The sequence below is a fragment of the Mauremys reevesii genome, linkage group 9 (assembly GCF_016161935.1).
Source record: "Mauremys reevesii isolate NIE-2019 linkage group 9, ASM1616193v1, whole genome shotgun sequence".
NCBI lineage: Eukaryota > Metazoa > Chordata > Testudines > Geoemydidae > Mauremys > Mauremys reevesii.
Genome location: NC_052631.1, coordinates 91,262,085 through 91,277,724, shown reverse-complemented (window position 1 = coordinate 91,277,724; position 15,640 = coordinate 91,262,085).

Genomic DNA, 15,640 nt, shown 5'->3' with positions numbered 1-15,640 from the left:
CTCCCATTTGCATTACCAGGGGACTGCATGCATATACCACATGCACAGTAAAAGAAGAAGAATTCCCCCATAGTGTTGCGTTAATTACTTTTTTTTTTTTTTTTTAAAGCAGCAAGCTGAAAAACCTTCAGTCTGGGTCTGGATTCATAGACATGCATGTGACAGCATTCTTATAATGAGTTATGCAGAAATTTACTTTCAGAATGTATTTCAATGCAATATGAAGCATGCCATATGCAGAATAGCCCATTCATAAAAGAGTTGTCACAGTGAACATATGAATTATTCTCCAACACTTGATGTTGCCATATAGATCAAATCATACAGTCCTTACTTAGGCAAAATGCCCATTGACCTGGATTAAGATTGCATAATTTGGCCCTGTGCTTCTCTGTTGCTTTAGGATTTAAGTCCTATATTTATAGCATAATTCTACTCTGGTTGACATAAATGGGAGTTGTGCCATTGACTTCAACAGAAGCAAGATTGGAGCCCTTACTCCGTGTCTTTTTTTTTTATAGACACTGAAAATAAGTAAATGGAAATTTTCAAAGCTGCATAAGAGATTTAGACACATCTTCCCTTCATCTGCGTAAATCCCCTACACCACTTTGAAAAATCTCAGCCTTAAAATTAAACATCTCCATGTTGTCCTCTGTACTGCAACGTGTTTGGAGAGTTACGTCCTAAAATTCTTCTGAACATTGCTATCTCTCTAAGAAACACTGGCACTCCTTTGGCAGAAATAGCATACAACTGTCAATTTTGTTTAGCTTAGTTTTCTATCTCAAGTTCAGATTTGATAACACAGGAGTTTGGATAAAATGTCCATATTTCCAGTGGCATAATATCATCAGAACCTTGTCTACAAAGAAAGAGTAATTTTATTGTTAGAGAGTGAGAGAGAGAGAATAATAAGCCAGGTGTTTGAAGAAAAGACAAAGGAGCAAGCACAGTAGGGTGTTCTGACTCACAAATCTGTATTGAGTCAGAAGTATTCATGAAGAAAATTAATTTAAAAAGTATGTAGTTCAGGTTTTGAGCCCATAAGTCTTTTCAAAAACAGATTAGTGATTAAAAACTTTTTTATTCTAGCAATCTCTTAAACAATTAGTGCAGTAATTGGAAAGGGACTACAAATTCAAATATAGATGGACATAAAAGAGTTTCCCCATAGAGCTTTTCCTTGGTTTTGTGGGCTACTGCCATGCACCTGCCTTTACCATCAGAGGGGTTGAAGTACTGAAGAAGTGCACTGAATAGGGATACAAATGCACCAAACAGCAATACCATACAAATTACTTAATTCATGTAAAGTAGTGGTAATTGTATTGATCGTGAATGCATGAGCGAGTCCTTTATTTCAAGCTACGTTAAATGTAAACCACCCAACTGCAATTTGGTCCCCATTGCAAATTTGTGAACTGCTGGGTGTGATTCGATTTAATAGAAAATTAATTTTTCTCAGCAATAAAACTGAGTACATCGAAATGGGCAGGCATTTCTTTTCATCTAAAATAGATAACAGGAATTTCTTCACTTATAGATCTTGATTTGCATGCAGCTCTTTAAACCTCTATTATCCCATATGCAAGGAATAACCTTTCTCCCTACACACCCGTGAACCATGTAACTGGAGAAAAATACGTGAAATTAAGTGAAAAAGAATGGGACATCATCCGGGCTAGGAGAAGGAGCTTGGATTCCCAAGTCCCAAATGATTTGCCCAAAATAAGAACTCGACTTTGTTTTAAGGTTCTGATTTGTCTGTTTATAAGTTTTTATTTTTCCCCACTGCCAATATTTGGCCAGGATCAGAACTAGAAGTGACAAAATACTGGCAAGAAAGGTTGTTCTTAGTGTATTTTAGGCTGGAATCTCATAATAAAAACCTTTCCTTATGGGATTTCCTGCTAATTTTGCAGATTTCAAATGATTTGGAAATGTCTGAGGTTCTTCTATCTCTAGACAACAGCAATATACCCACTATAGGATTGGAACAAGAATACTGGGCCAAAAACAACATGGAGTTGATGAGCTTGGCTCTAATTTCACCCCATGAAGTAGTCTATTTATTTATCTATTCAAGACCAATGAATAACTACAATAGTAACTCTCCTAATCACCATCACCTATTTTATTGAATACTGAATGACTATAGTAGTTCAAGGAGCATATTTTAACATTTTTCATTGTTGTCACAATAATACCTGACAAATATGTACACCAGACATGCCATCCTAGACTCCCGCAATGAATCTATACCCTGGCCTGTATATCACTTGATTGTAACTGAGCAGAATGTGATTTGCCTACAATTTGAAACAGATTAGAACAGAAGGGTACCAGAAGTGTGACTGATTGTGTCATAGACAATCAGATGCTAACACTTCATGATAAATACAAGGGCTATCTGGCCATTTGGCTACCCTTTCATAACTATACAGAGAAAGGAGGAGTTTAAAAAACTATGGTGGAAGATCTACATAACTTTGATGAAGTACAAATGGATCTGAATTCTCCACTGTTTTCAAATGCATATCATGCAATCTACACTTCACTTATTTGAGCTAATATAAACCAACTGGATTACAGAAATATCTTCCTGGGAATAAGGGCCTTCTACGCTCAGTTTCTGCCATGATACCAAACACCTTTAAACATGGTTTGTGAAGAAATGAAGCTAACATAAGTGTTACATGTTCACATGATTCTACATGGAATCACTGTAAGTGCATGAGTTATCATGGGAAACATGTATGCAAATACCAGTTAGATACCTAACAAATTAGACCAACAAATGCATTACCTTTTGTTAAATTATTATTAATTATGCATATGCCCAGGCACAGTCCTGAAAATCTGAGCCTAATTCTAGATTGATATAGGTTTAACACCTTACATATAATGCTGCCTGTTGCTCCCAGACCACAAGTGGGTAGTGATAACAGTGCTCTTGTCCAAACAGTCTACAACTCCCCAAGCCAACGAAGTACACACCAGGATCTGGAATACAGTCACAGAATGGCAGGACATAAACTCCTCGGTCAAGAAGAGGAAGCCAATACCCCATGGTTGATAATTCTCAAATACACCAAATGCCCAGGAGTAAACAAGCCAGAATCCCTGACAAAGGAAAAAACCTACATTCCCAACATACTAGTCTAGGGAGGTAGGAGCCACCTCTAAATGGTGTCCAACATCTCCCACTTAAGTCCTCAGACATGAATTTGTGGAAGGCGCATCTAAAGCTGTTTCATCTTTTTTTGTTTGGCAGATGATATAAACATGGATACATGGATATAAACAGCCTGAAAAATGATATTTCAATATTTGGCCATAGCTACTTTTCTACTTCCTACACTTTTTTGGCTTTATACACACTGAGCCAAATTATGTCTTCAATTATTTCCATGCAACTCTATTGACTTCACCATACAACTCTGTATAGTAAGCCAGGCTAAAGTCAACAAGAGTCGCACAGGCATAAAAAAGATTGAATTTGACCCCACCTATGTCTAGTGCCTTCAGTTTTATCTTCTAAGGACTATTCAAACTGGTATAGAAAGTTGCTTTTTGGTAGAGAGCACAAAAGTACATTATTAAATTGGTACAGTATGACATTTCACTAATTGGAGATGGGCCTAAACCACAAATCATTTTTCACATCTGAATACAGAACTACTGCATGGTTTCAGGGAGGTTTGGATTTCAGATTTTGATTTAGATCCCTATTTTGTTAATACCAGTAATACTGCATGTATATATCATCTACTAGCCTAGAATCTACCAGCCTAGAATCTTCAAGGGTTTCAAGCATATAAGCCTTCAACACTGCAGGAAGGTATGGAACTGAGTGTTACATCATTTTATAGGCGAGGAAACTACAGCACAGAGAAGCTAAATGATAGACTTTATTTCACCAGTGGCACTGTTTGGTCAAGAACCTATGTCTCCTGACTCCTAGTCCTCTGTTCTAACTATAAAATCATATTTCCCCCATCAATTTACTAATGAATGCAATGTAAACCTTCTAGAATCCAAGAGGTACCATCAAGTGGCATGCCAGATTATGACTAGGCTAAAGGTGGATGCCAGTTCCTGGAGGGAACATAACATTCTGAATTATCTTCTTGTGTTGGCTGAAATAGCATTTCTTCTATTAGTGAGCAAGTAATCACTATATAATGGCTGAGGGGGGGGGCAGTGAAGAACAATTCAAGCTTGCAAAGTCACACTGCCAGAGAAACAAAAAAACTTTTCCATTAAAAATTTACTGACTAGAAGCAAGAGAAAAAAACAAGTTTAAAAAAGCTGCCTTAACCGTAATGACCTGCAGAAAAACTGGGACAAAATACTTGATGTAATACAGATAAAAACTCAAGTCTTTGGTGCGAACAGCATAGTGACATTATTGTGAACGAAAGCAGAAGAAGACAAGACAGCTTGAATTACAGTTTCATCTAGTTCAAAAGGGTTGCTAGTAAAATGTATTTAGGTGATCTGCTAAAGAAAAGAATATATTGCATTTTGTAAGTACCCAGTCACAGCTAGAGACTTTGACAAAAGTTGACTTTCACACACAATTAAACAAAATAATTTCAGTTTTCTAGTTTCATAGAAGCTGATCCACAGACTGCCCTATCTACAGGGTTATTTTGTACTGATCAAAAATCATGGGATTAATGTTTGTGAAAGACGACAAGAAAGGGCAGCATCATTATAGCCTTATTTTCTATATATCCCAGGTGAATATAAGGAAAAGAAAGTGAAGCAGGCTGTAATGTTAATGTATGAAGAAAGCCTGGAGAGTACTCATCAGCAAGTGATCAGAAACATCTAGTCTTACCTTTGTTAGTGCGCTCTCAAATTGAACAAGCAGAGAAGTTGCTGACTGCAGCAAACAAAGACCTTTATTTGATGTTTTAGCTGATGTTCTGTAAGCTTTTACCCTCTTTGTAGGGAAGTTACCATAAAGGTTCAGGGCCCAGTTAACTGAAGCTAGAGGGGTGCTAAAAATGGACTCTCTAATATGAACAAGAGAGGAAGGACAGTCTCATTGGTAGGGCTTTGACTTGGACTCAGAAGAATATATGCAAAACCTGCAGACGTATCTCAGCTATTACGATGATCAACATACCTTTCAAGATACATGGATCCTACACATGCCTATCACAACATGTGGTGTACCTTATCCATTGCACTACATGCTCTAATAACAACTTTGTGAATGAAACTAGACAATCTCTACACTCTTGAATGAACTCACACAGGAAAATGATAAAAAAATAAAAACACCATGTCACCCATGGGTGAACACACTTCACAAAATGATCACTCTACAGCTGACCTATCAGTCCTCATTCACAAAGGAAACCCGTACAACACCTTCAAAAGATGAGCCTGGAAGCTTAAATTCATAACTCTTCTGGACACTAAAAATCACGGTCTGAACAGAGACCCTGGATTTATTACAACAATCTATAACCCACTAACTCCTCCTCTGCCTCCCCTCCAAGCAGCCTTTTTTTCCCCTCTCCTTCCCTTCCCCGCCGCCCCCAGACTGGAAACAGTCCCTTGAAATATGTGCTAACCACATATGCAAAACAATCTGTTTCACCTTCTATTTAGCTGTGACACTCCGAGTATGTTTCCCAGACCTGAAGAAGAGCTCTGTGTAAGTTCAAAAACTTGTCTGACTCACCAACAGATGTTGATCAATAAAAGATATGACCTCACCCAACTTGTCTCTCAAACTTTGACATTATTGTAATGTCTTGTAGTTGTAGCCATTTCAGTCCCAGGATATGAGAGAGACAAGGTGGGTGAAGTCATATAGTTGATTGGACTGACTCTTATTGCTGAGACACTAGCTCACCTAGAGAAGTTGGTCCACTAAAAGATGACCTCACCCCCCTTGTGTTTTGCTGTAAAACAGTGTTTTTAGTACATGGGCATGGAGCACAGATGAGCACCAATAAGGTGATTTAGGTTACATACAATTATTTGAGCAGTAGGCACATCCCTGGTGTAAGCTCAGAAACAATAAAAGCACAGGCCAATTATATACCTAAATGCCCTTCCTTAGATACCTCCATGTAACTCCCACAACAATCAATGCATATATATATATATATAGGCAGAACTTGGCACTAGGCAAGGATCTTGCATTAAAGGACCTTAGCAGACATTTCTTTACACAGAGAGTAGTTAATGTATGGAGTAAACTCATAATTGAGGCCCCATTTGTGACTTTATCTAAAAACAATCAAGGAAATCAACATTATAGGTTAAAAATGGTAGTTAGGAGATGGATTCAGCTAGATGGGCTCCATCCAACCTGGGTCTCCTTGAATCCCTGACCAAAAGGTTTAATACTTGTGTGTGTTCATAATGAAAAGATTAAAAGTTTAGCAACGGAACACGTATCTACATTACATTACTGAATACCCTTAACTACAACTCAGGTCAATGGAAGCTGAAAGCCCTCAACAGAAGCCATGAGACCTTATTATGGATCAGTGATGACTGATTCATTTTGGCTCTATTCCACCAATAAAGAATATTAAAGTCCTAAAATATATCAGCAGATCTAACTATATCAAAGCACTATGACAATATTCTGTGTTAGTTGAGTCCCATCACATTACGTATTTACACTGTTAGCACTAAAGGGTTCAAGGGACCTGTGTTATGGACTATTGGAGCTATATTTAAATAACACCAAAGTTGTGACACAAACTGACAACCCCAAAGAAATCAAGAGTTGACCATTTTCACTGTATCCCGTGTTTCCCTGGCATTGCCCTATAACGTTGTGCTATAAACTAGGACAGAATACCATCCTTCACTCCGAAGTGTCTCTATGAGGCTTGTCTCTTTTTCATCTGTTGATGTAACTTTCAAACACCAGAATTAATGTAAAACATTGCAAAATCTATTTAACAGATTCGCTTCAAAAAACTGGTTTTAATTCAATCGTATCCGCATAGCAATAGAAAAAGAAATCTTTTACAAATGTAACCACTGCTGCGCGTCACTATATTATTACACACACAAAAAAGGGGGTATGTGGATAAGAGAACATAATTATTGTTCCTATGTCTGTAAAGTTTGGAAGGTGTTACATATGGATTTCAGTTGGGTAGCTATACAAAGAGGATAAACATAAAATATTCTATCCGATGCTGCTATTTTAATATGGAAGTCTGTTACACACAACATCGCAGATTCACAGCAGGTCCCTGGAAAATAGCGTCCCTTTAGTGCTTTCTTGGAGTAAACAGGAGACTTTAGGAGGAGAAAAATGAATACAACAAGCAATCCAAACAATTTTTAAAATAATTTCACGAATGGTTTCCCTTTCAGTGGGATAAAAAACCTCTGGCTACTCTCTAAAACACTCTCACTGATAGCTTACTTATTAGACAAAAATTAGTGTCCAATCAACCATGAAAAAGATGAGCCATTATATACTATAAGAGTGATCAAACTGACATCAGCTACTGTACATCTTGACACTTACTACATAATCAAAGTAAACTTTACTATATGTGGCAGATCTAATGTACCTGTCAGTTTATCACCTTCTCTGCTCAGATGGGTCTGTGTGTCACCTATGCACACAGGACAAAACAAATAAATAAATTGCAATGTTATCTCTTCTAGCTGCTCGTTCGGTAAATGGGGATGATGTTTAGTATTCAGTAATGGAGTTAGTAATTTACTGAGAGATAATTTCTTTTGGACCTAAAATCTTTTGCCTCCTGTAGAGCAGACAAATAGAACTATCTAACAGGAAATGGGGCATGATAAAACTGCTTTTTAAATAGAGCTAACAAAATGGAAATACAACAGGCATGCATTACAAAATATACAGCTAACAGTTATCAAAACCTTTGATGTTTTTATAGCTATTTATTGTAAGAGAGAATGTATTAGCAGCTCCAGTCCATTTTAATAAAAGCAAAGTTTAACACATTTTTAAAAATGCTTTTTCATAAAAAGTTAACAGGTGTAGTAGTGTTAGACATGTAGAAGAGTAACTGCTAGACGTGAAAGACAGTTTTTGGAAAAAAATAATGGCAAGAAGGCATCCTTGCAATAAAGCATAACAGTGTTCTGCATGATGTATTGAGATTTTTAAAGCACTGGGTATTTAATCATTGGAGGTCATCCACAAATAACCTTTAAGAGCTTGATTAGAGGCAGCCTTGGATTCAGGAGACCCAAATTCGATTCTCAGCTCAGCCAGTGATCTGTTGTACCGCCTTGGACTTCACACTTCACGGCTCTCAGCATCCTTCTTCTGCCTGGTCTGTTTAGATTGTAAGCTCTTCACGGCAGCACTGTTTCTCACTACGAGTCTGTCCAGTGGGCCAGTGATCATGGTTAGGGTTTGTGGGTGCTACCGTAATACCAATAATAAATCACACCCTATATAAAAAAGTCCTGTGCGGGGACAAGAAACTCCACAAGTACCCAGGCATCGAGTTCCTTCTGAGTTGCTGCATGTGAAGCCTGCACTAATACTTCCCCATTGGGTAGGGGAGTTAGCCCCCAAGTCCATGGATCTCCACAGGTTCAAAAAGACCATCAAGCAGAAGCCCTGTGCCTCCATGAAGCTCCCCATCCAGCCCAGCTATGTCAGGGCAAGCAAGAGACCTCTACATTACCTCATCTAACCACCATGGCCATGGACAATATCTACATTACCCCATATCTTGCCTAGGATGAGATTTAAATGGTATACTGAAAGCTGGTGCTTCTTGGGCCGCCAATCCTACTTAAAGGTTGGTTTAGGATCTTTACTGTTTCTTTTAACAACCCTATTAACAGGGTTTTTATTATTCCTTTTCCTGGGAGTGTTTTTAAAAAGAAACTGTTTATAAATGTCATTCTAATCCCCAGCCACTAATTTGTGCCTTGCAATATCATACAGCAAATCAGTGTCACTTACACAAATTAATATGGGACATTACACATTGGCCATCTTATTGACAGGCAAACGGGCCATACCTTATTTCCACTGGGTGCACTTGGGGATCCACTCTGAATGTCGGCACAGCCCTGAGCAAAGGGATGGGGAGTAAACAGCATCACCCCAGGGGTAGCACCAGGAGTTAGTGTGACTCAGACACCACTCTGAACAGCAGTTCCTTCCCTGCTTCCTCCTTGTTCCTGTAAGATAGTATAGGCCTACAATAACCACCCACCCCCACACTGGTTCAGCTACTCTGAGCAGCTGCACCCACTCTCCTCCCACTCACTGTAGTGAGGAGAGTAAACCAGTCGCTGTAATTAGCATAAATTTGTCAACAAAATTTCATTTTGACCTGAAAAATTAATTTTCATTTTGAAACTGTCAGACTAAAACAGTCAGGGGGAAATTATGAAATTTTCCTGACCTTTTTTCAAGTTAGGAAATTCACGAAACCCAACCCTATTTCGTGAACAGTTTTGGTTTTGATGAACTGGCATTTTTGACAACAACAAAAAACAAAAAAGCCCCACAACAATTAGGCAAAAATTTTCCAGCCAGCTCTAGTCAGAGGTAGCTGTTGTTGGTGAAATACCTTGGATCTTTCTGCCAGTCAGTTAGATAAAACTCTGATTTCAGATACTAGTGACCTTAGCAGTGGCATCAATAAACCAGATTCCCTAATGCAATCTGACTTAACGTGCTTCTCTTCCTAACTTGATTTATGTTCCTCACTCAACCAATGTCCTTTTATCCATTCTTTAGCTATTTGCTCTTTACCATTCTACTCATTAGACTCCTCTATGGGTGTGTTCTGGACCCCAGAGTTTTCAATTAACCATATGTGTGAGTAATCAGGAATAGACCTGAGGTTCCAAATTCACTAGCTAAGTGGGTAGCAGGATCTGCTCCACTGGTACGTAGTGTAACTCAAGCAGAGTCCACCCAGCAGTGCATGTACACTGATAACAGGATACTGTATCAGGAATGAGTGTTTCCGACATTCCATCCGATATCTGTTCTTCTCTGTCCCTCCATTTTGTGAATGATGCTTTTGTCCTCAAGGAATCAAACTTTGCTGCAGGCTGGGGGTGATAAAGTGACTCATGAAACTTATGAATCCTTTGTTAGCCCTCAGTCAACAACCCCAGCTTTGCTGTGGCAGTAACCAAATTCTTTCCAACCTCTCTTCAAGTCAACCTCTTGTGGCATTGGGCAGCATCTATCAGAATCACTCCTGAAATTCACTGGAAAGAAAAAAGGAAACTTAGGGGGATGGGCCCAACTCCAACACCCCTACTTCAGCAGCTCCTTGCTGCAAGTGCTGCTCCCCTCTGGACTTCTCACCTCAAGAACTTGCTTGTCATGCTGCCTCTCCTTCAATTTGCAAAATCCAGACTTCCAGCTCAGTAGATCCTTTTCACTGGGCCATAAAGACCAGCTTCAGCCCTATTGCTTGACCTGGTGAGTTAATTAATCTTCAGTCCACCTTACTCAGCAGCACAAGGGCTTCATTACTCCCAGATGTTTTGGCACAGTCTCCATGTTGAGCACCCCAAGCTCCTACCCTCCTTTTAACCTTTTGTCTTCTGCCCTTGTGCCATTTCCCCTGTGCATTTCCTTTTTGCAGACCAGAGGCCTCTGACCAAACAAAAATAAGTAAACCCAGAAAGGAACAACATCCAGCAATGGTGGAACCATCCATAAAGTTACTGCAGTTACCCAGGGCTGCATTCAAGCCTAGGAGTTTACCAGAATCATACTCCAGAAGCTCTCGGCCTAGGAGACTCCAACCATCGTGGCATGAAGGTGCCCCTGTAAACCAATAATAAAAGCAGCACATTGTCCATGTAAGTTGAGCTCAGTTTCTTTCCAGAGTGGCTCTTTTGTTCTCCTGTTTGGCATCACTAACCTCTGAAGGAACTTTTCTATCACAACAAGAGATTTACAGATGCCAAATTGTCCATGAAGTGAGGGGAAGTGGGGATTCTCCCCAGTTGAAGATATGTTAAATATTTGGCTTCCCAAGTAGCCACAATTACTGAGAGGAGAAAAAAAATACATAACTTAAACACAAGGAGTTACTGAACCAAGAGTGATTAGCATTAGTGTAAAGCTTTCAGGGCTTTTTCATCTTATTGATTCTAAACAGAATAAATCCGTAAATGATAATAGTGCTCAATTTAAATTACTTACACCAAGCGCCGCTTTTCATTCCTCATCAAACAATCATGCTATTCATTCAACTCCATTTTGTATGGACAAAGCAAATTAATGTGTATAAAACAGCTGTAATTCAGGCCAATTTTCTACAAATGTTTCTTTTTTGTAGCACACAACTGCTTTTTATTGACATGGTTTTAATTAGACATATAATGCTATGCACATTTTCTACCCCAATTATACCTGAAAATACACCCACCCACACACACACACACACACACAAAAATACTGGCCATGAAGAAGCAAGCAACTCCTCCAGTGTTGAAAGTTCTGAACACTGTAACAGGTAGAAATGTCAGTTAAGCATGGATGGGGATTGTTTAGAACTCTTACAAAAAGGCACAGAGAATTCATGTTTCTCAGGACACTGAAGATTAGGAGCAATATCTTGAGGCTGTGATTTCCTCAGCACACTAAATTGGGAAGGCCTGTTCCTCATGGCTGTAAATCAGAACTTGTAAATAACTCTCTCAAGAGGAAGTCAGAGAGCACTGCAATAACTGCAGACATTTCTTACATTAGCATGAAAGCCTCCAGCCTGGAATAGTTATTTCCTGAGAAACGGATTTCTCTAGCTTGGAAGAAAAAAAAAAATCTGAGAGTGGATTTTATTCCATTGCAATGATCAGTCTCCAGCCAAAACACATCTACAGCCAGGGCTGGCTTTAAGGAAGTGTGGGGCCCAATTTGAATACCCGGCAGCAATCCGAGTCTTCGGTGGCATGTCCTTCACTCACTCCAGGTCTTCTGTGGCACTGAAGGACCCGCCACTGAAATGCCGCCAAAGAACCGGAGTGAGTGAAAGACCCGCCGCCAAAATGCCGCTGAAGACCCAGAGCAACTAAAGGACCCACCTCCAAAGTGTTGCCAAAGACCCGGACCACCGCCGGGTAAGTAAAAATTAAAAAATTAGGCACTCTTCTTTTGGGCACGGGGCCCTCTTAGGCGCGGGGCCCAATTCGGGGGAATCAGCCTAAAACCGGCCCTGTCTACAGCCTTCTGAGCTGTACAATGCCCAGGAGGCCAGGATGCTGCCTCTTCAGAGAAATTAGCTTATCCCGGGGAAAGAGAAGCCCTCAAGTCAAAAGGAGTAAAGAAGTTCCAGAAAAGAGCGTTCCCTGCCTTCCACAATTCATTCTTTCTGGGAATGTCAACAGACCTAGGCCTGGAGTAGCTCTTGTCATGGGGCACCATAGAGACCAAAGGAGCCCCTTACATTCACCCGGAGTGAGGACCTCATAAGAACCCTTCCATGGTGTCTACGAAGGAAATTCTTGTCTGGTATACAGCTTGAAAAGATTTTTAAAAGGACAATCTCAGTCTATGATTTACCTCAGGCACTTGTGAGAAAATGGCTTCCCTCACCCATGGAACATTTCAACAAAAAGATGGGGGCGTGTTTATTTAAATTTTCTGCTGAAAAAAATATTCAACTTTTTTTGTGAAACCAAAAAAATTCCGTTTTTGGTCAAAAATATTTGGGATTGGGGTTTTCAGTTTTTGGATAAATATCGAAAAGTTCTTGAGGAAAGCATACACTTCCCAGGAAAATTTTCATTTTGTTGCAAAACCAATTTTCCATTGAAAAAAGTTGTGAATTAAAAATTTTCTTCTGCCCTATTTATCTCTTATGCCTGGAAGTCAAGTTTAGTATTTATCAGAAATCTCAACTTGAGGGAGACTGGCAGGTTTTGAAAAGTGTGGCTACATTCCAAAATGGCTGTGGACCAGAGAGCTTCAGTGAAGTATTTATTATGCAACATTTACCCAACCATAGAAGCTACTGTCTTTGGCCATGATTCATAGAAGTGTCAACCAAAAAAGTTATTCCCAGAAATGACCTATTAACACTGGAGACACAGAGGCTGCTCTTAAGTCTTTGTTCCAGGAAGCACTGCTCCCAGGAGGTGGAAATTCAGTACTGCCTTGACTTTTCTTCCTTATTGCCCTAGGTACTTTAACTTGAGATTAATGTTTCTTTGTGAATAACTAATAAATGTAGACCCACTCCTGCTCACAGACACAGATGAAAGAGTCAACGGCCAGAGATAATACATTGGAAAACAGCTTCCCCAGCAAAAGACCATCCCTTCATTCTGATACCAATGTAAACAAGTCAGATATACCTCTCATTGGATCAACACTTCTGCCTATCGCTTAGATTAGTAGGTAAAATGTGCTAGCCAAATGCTCCCGTTCGCTGTAATGGTTCTGGTACATAAGTGACCTTTTCCTTTTCTCTTATCTTCTCCTTTCTTTCCAGAAGACTGTCAGGCACAGAAATTAAAGTGTGTGAGCGCTGATGGACGTTAAAAAGTAATGGACGTTTAATCTCTAGGGGGGAAATATTTAAGATGTGCACTGGGATGTATTTAATAAAGATTTCACTAATTCAAATAAATCAAGTTAAAATGACAGACTAGCCTGTCACTTTTCTGAAAACCTTTCATTCAGAAAAAGCAAATAAAAACGGTAAGTTCATTTGTCCTTCGCTTTTTGACTTGGAGTGGGGCTGACATTGATGTTGTCGTGAAAGACATTAGTATTTAACTACTTGAAGAAATTCATATTACCCGTGTCCTCTAAATTGCTGTAATTATGTTCGCCACATAAGTTGCTATTAGCAACTGTAAAAACTTATATTACTGGCTTGAATTGGGCAGAGGGGGGTATTGTATTGAATTCTTTAGAGCTCATCCACTCAGATGTTTGAAATAAGGTGAAATTTTTTCTTTCTAAAAGGGACTTCTGTATTCCAAAAAAGATATTGTTCATTGTAAACAGAGCCCCTAACAGCCAGCATAGCTGAGAAATAATGACTGAGTTTTATTATATGAAGTAAAACAAATCCTTCTTAGATTATTGAACTTACCCCTCAAACATCACTTTCTAGCTTCTGAGCCAAAAATCCATAATATGGATATATTATGATATGGCTCATACTTAAAATAGGTCCTAAGTGCTTTGCAGTATCTATGAAAAGAAAGGCAAGTAGGAATGAAATAATATATTTTATTTTGCATACAATTTTCCAAATTTGTTTCAACATAAAGATCTAGAATAGCAAATTAGTTTTCCCTTTCAATTAATAGAGTTGGAATGTAACATATTTAGTGCTGAAGTTTGCAAATATATTTAATCAGTACCTAACTGAAGCACTTTAATATGCAATGCCAATTCAAGAAAAGCTCTGTTTTGAGATGAAGGATGGATGTGTTTCCCTCAAATGTGTAAAAAACAATAAAATATTAAAAGACACAACATCTGCTTCATAAAATAGAAATCCCGGATGATGACATTGGCTCAGAAAAAAAAAGTGGGTTGAACTGATAAATTCTGTATGTAACAAACTGAAGTCCAGTTGGGGGATACATGAATAGATGGGAATCTCATTGGCTTAAATATTTGCTCCTCCAAAATAGCCAAAATGATAATTAGCGGCAAGCTTCTAGATTTGGAATGAGTAGTGAAAGGGGTCAAATAAAAGGTTTTACTTATTTGCACCTAATGATGCTGTTTTTCATATCAGCGTTGTCAAATGAACACTGTGAAAGAGAACAAGACCACCTTGTCTGGGAACGTGTCAACACTCTCAAAAGGAAGGAAGGAAGGAAGGAAGGATAAGAGATCAAATCAGGGCAGGATTCTCAGGTGCTTGGCCCTGTTCTGCTTTATTTACTCTGTAACTTTGGTCAGCTCACAACTGCTCTGTGCCTCAGTTTCCCTATCTATAAAACAGGGTATTCATGCTTCCGAACCTTAAAGGGATGAAGTGAGGCTTAACTAGGGTTTTTGAAAGCACCTCAGATGTAGTTTCTATACAGATACTATATACAGATATTATAAAATGAAAACACATTCCGTTTAGTAACTCAAGAGCCTCGAGTTTCAGGAACACAATTGTTTCTCGTTATTAAGAAATCTGCCTTTCCCACTCTGCCTTATGGTCTCTCCTCATTCCCATCTTAAAGTCAAACCAAAGTCTTCTTTAAATTTTAGGAAGAGGAGTGCAAAGCTTATTGCAATGAATCAGAAAAGACAGAAAATCCTAAAGCTTTTCAATTTAAACTCAAATTTCACAACTATCATATTTTCTTCGCAGGGGAAACCTTACTCAGTCGGAGTTATCCCATTATTTCAGTGGACTAATCAGAGTGAGTGACATGACTTGGAAAGTCACATGAGTGTCATTGTAAAGTAATGTAGCAAAGGGGGAGCCGTGTTAGTCTGGATCTGTAAAAGCAGCAAAGAATCCTGTGGCCCCTTATAGACTAACAGAAGTTTTGGAGCATGAGCTTTCGTGGGTGAATACCCACTTCATCGGATGCATGTAAAGTAATGTTACTGTACACAGGACTTGACCGTTATTTGTTGCCTCAGGATATTTGTTAGAAACATGGAAGACAGCAGCCATAACAAAAACCTGTACATTTCTTC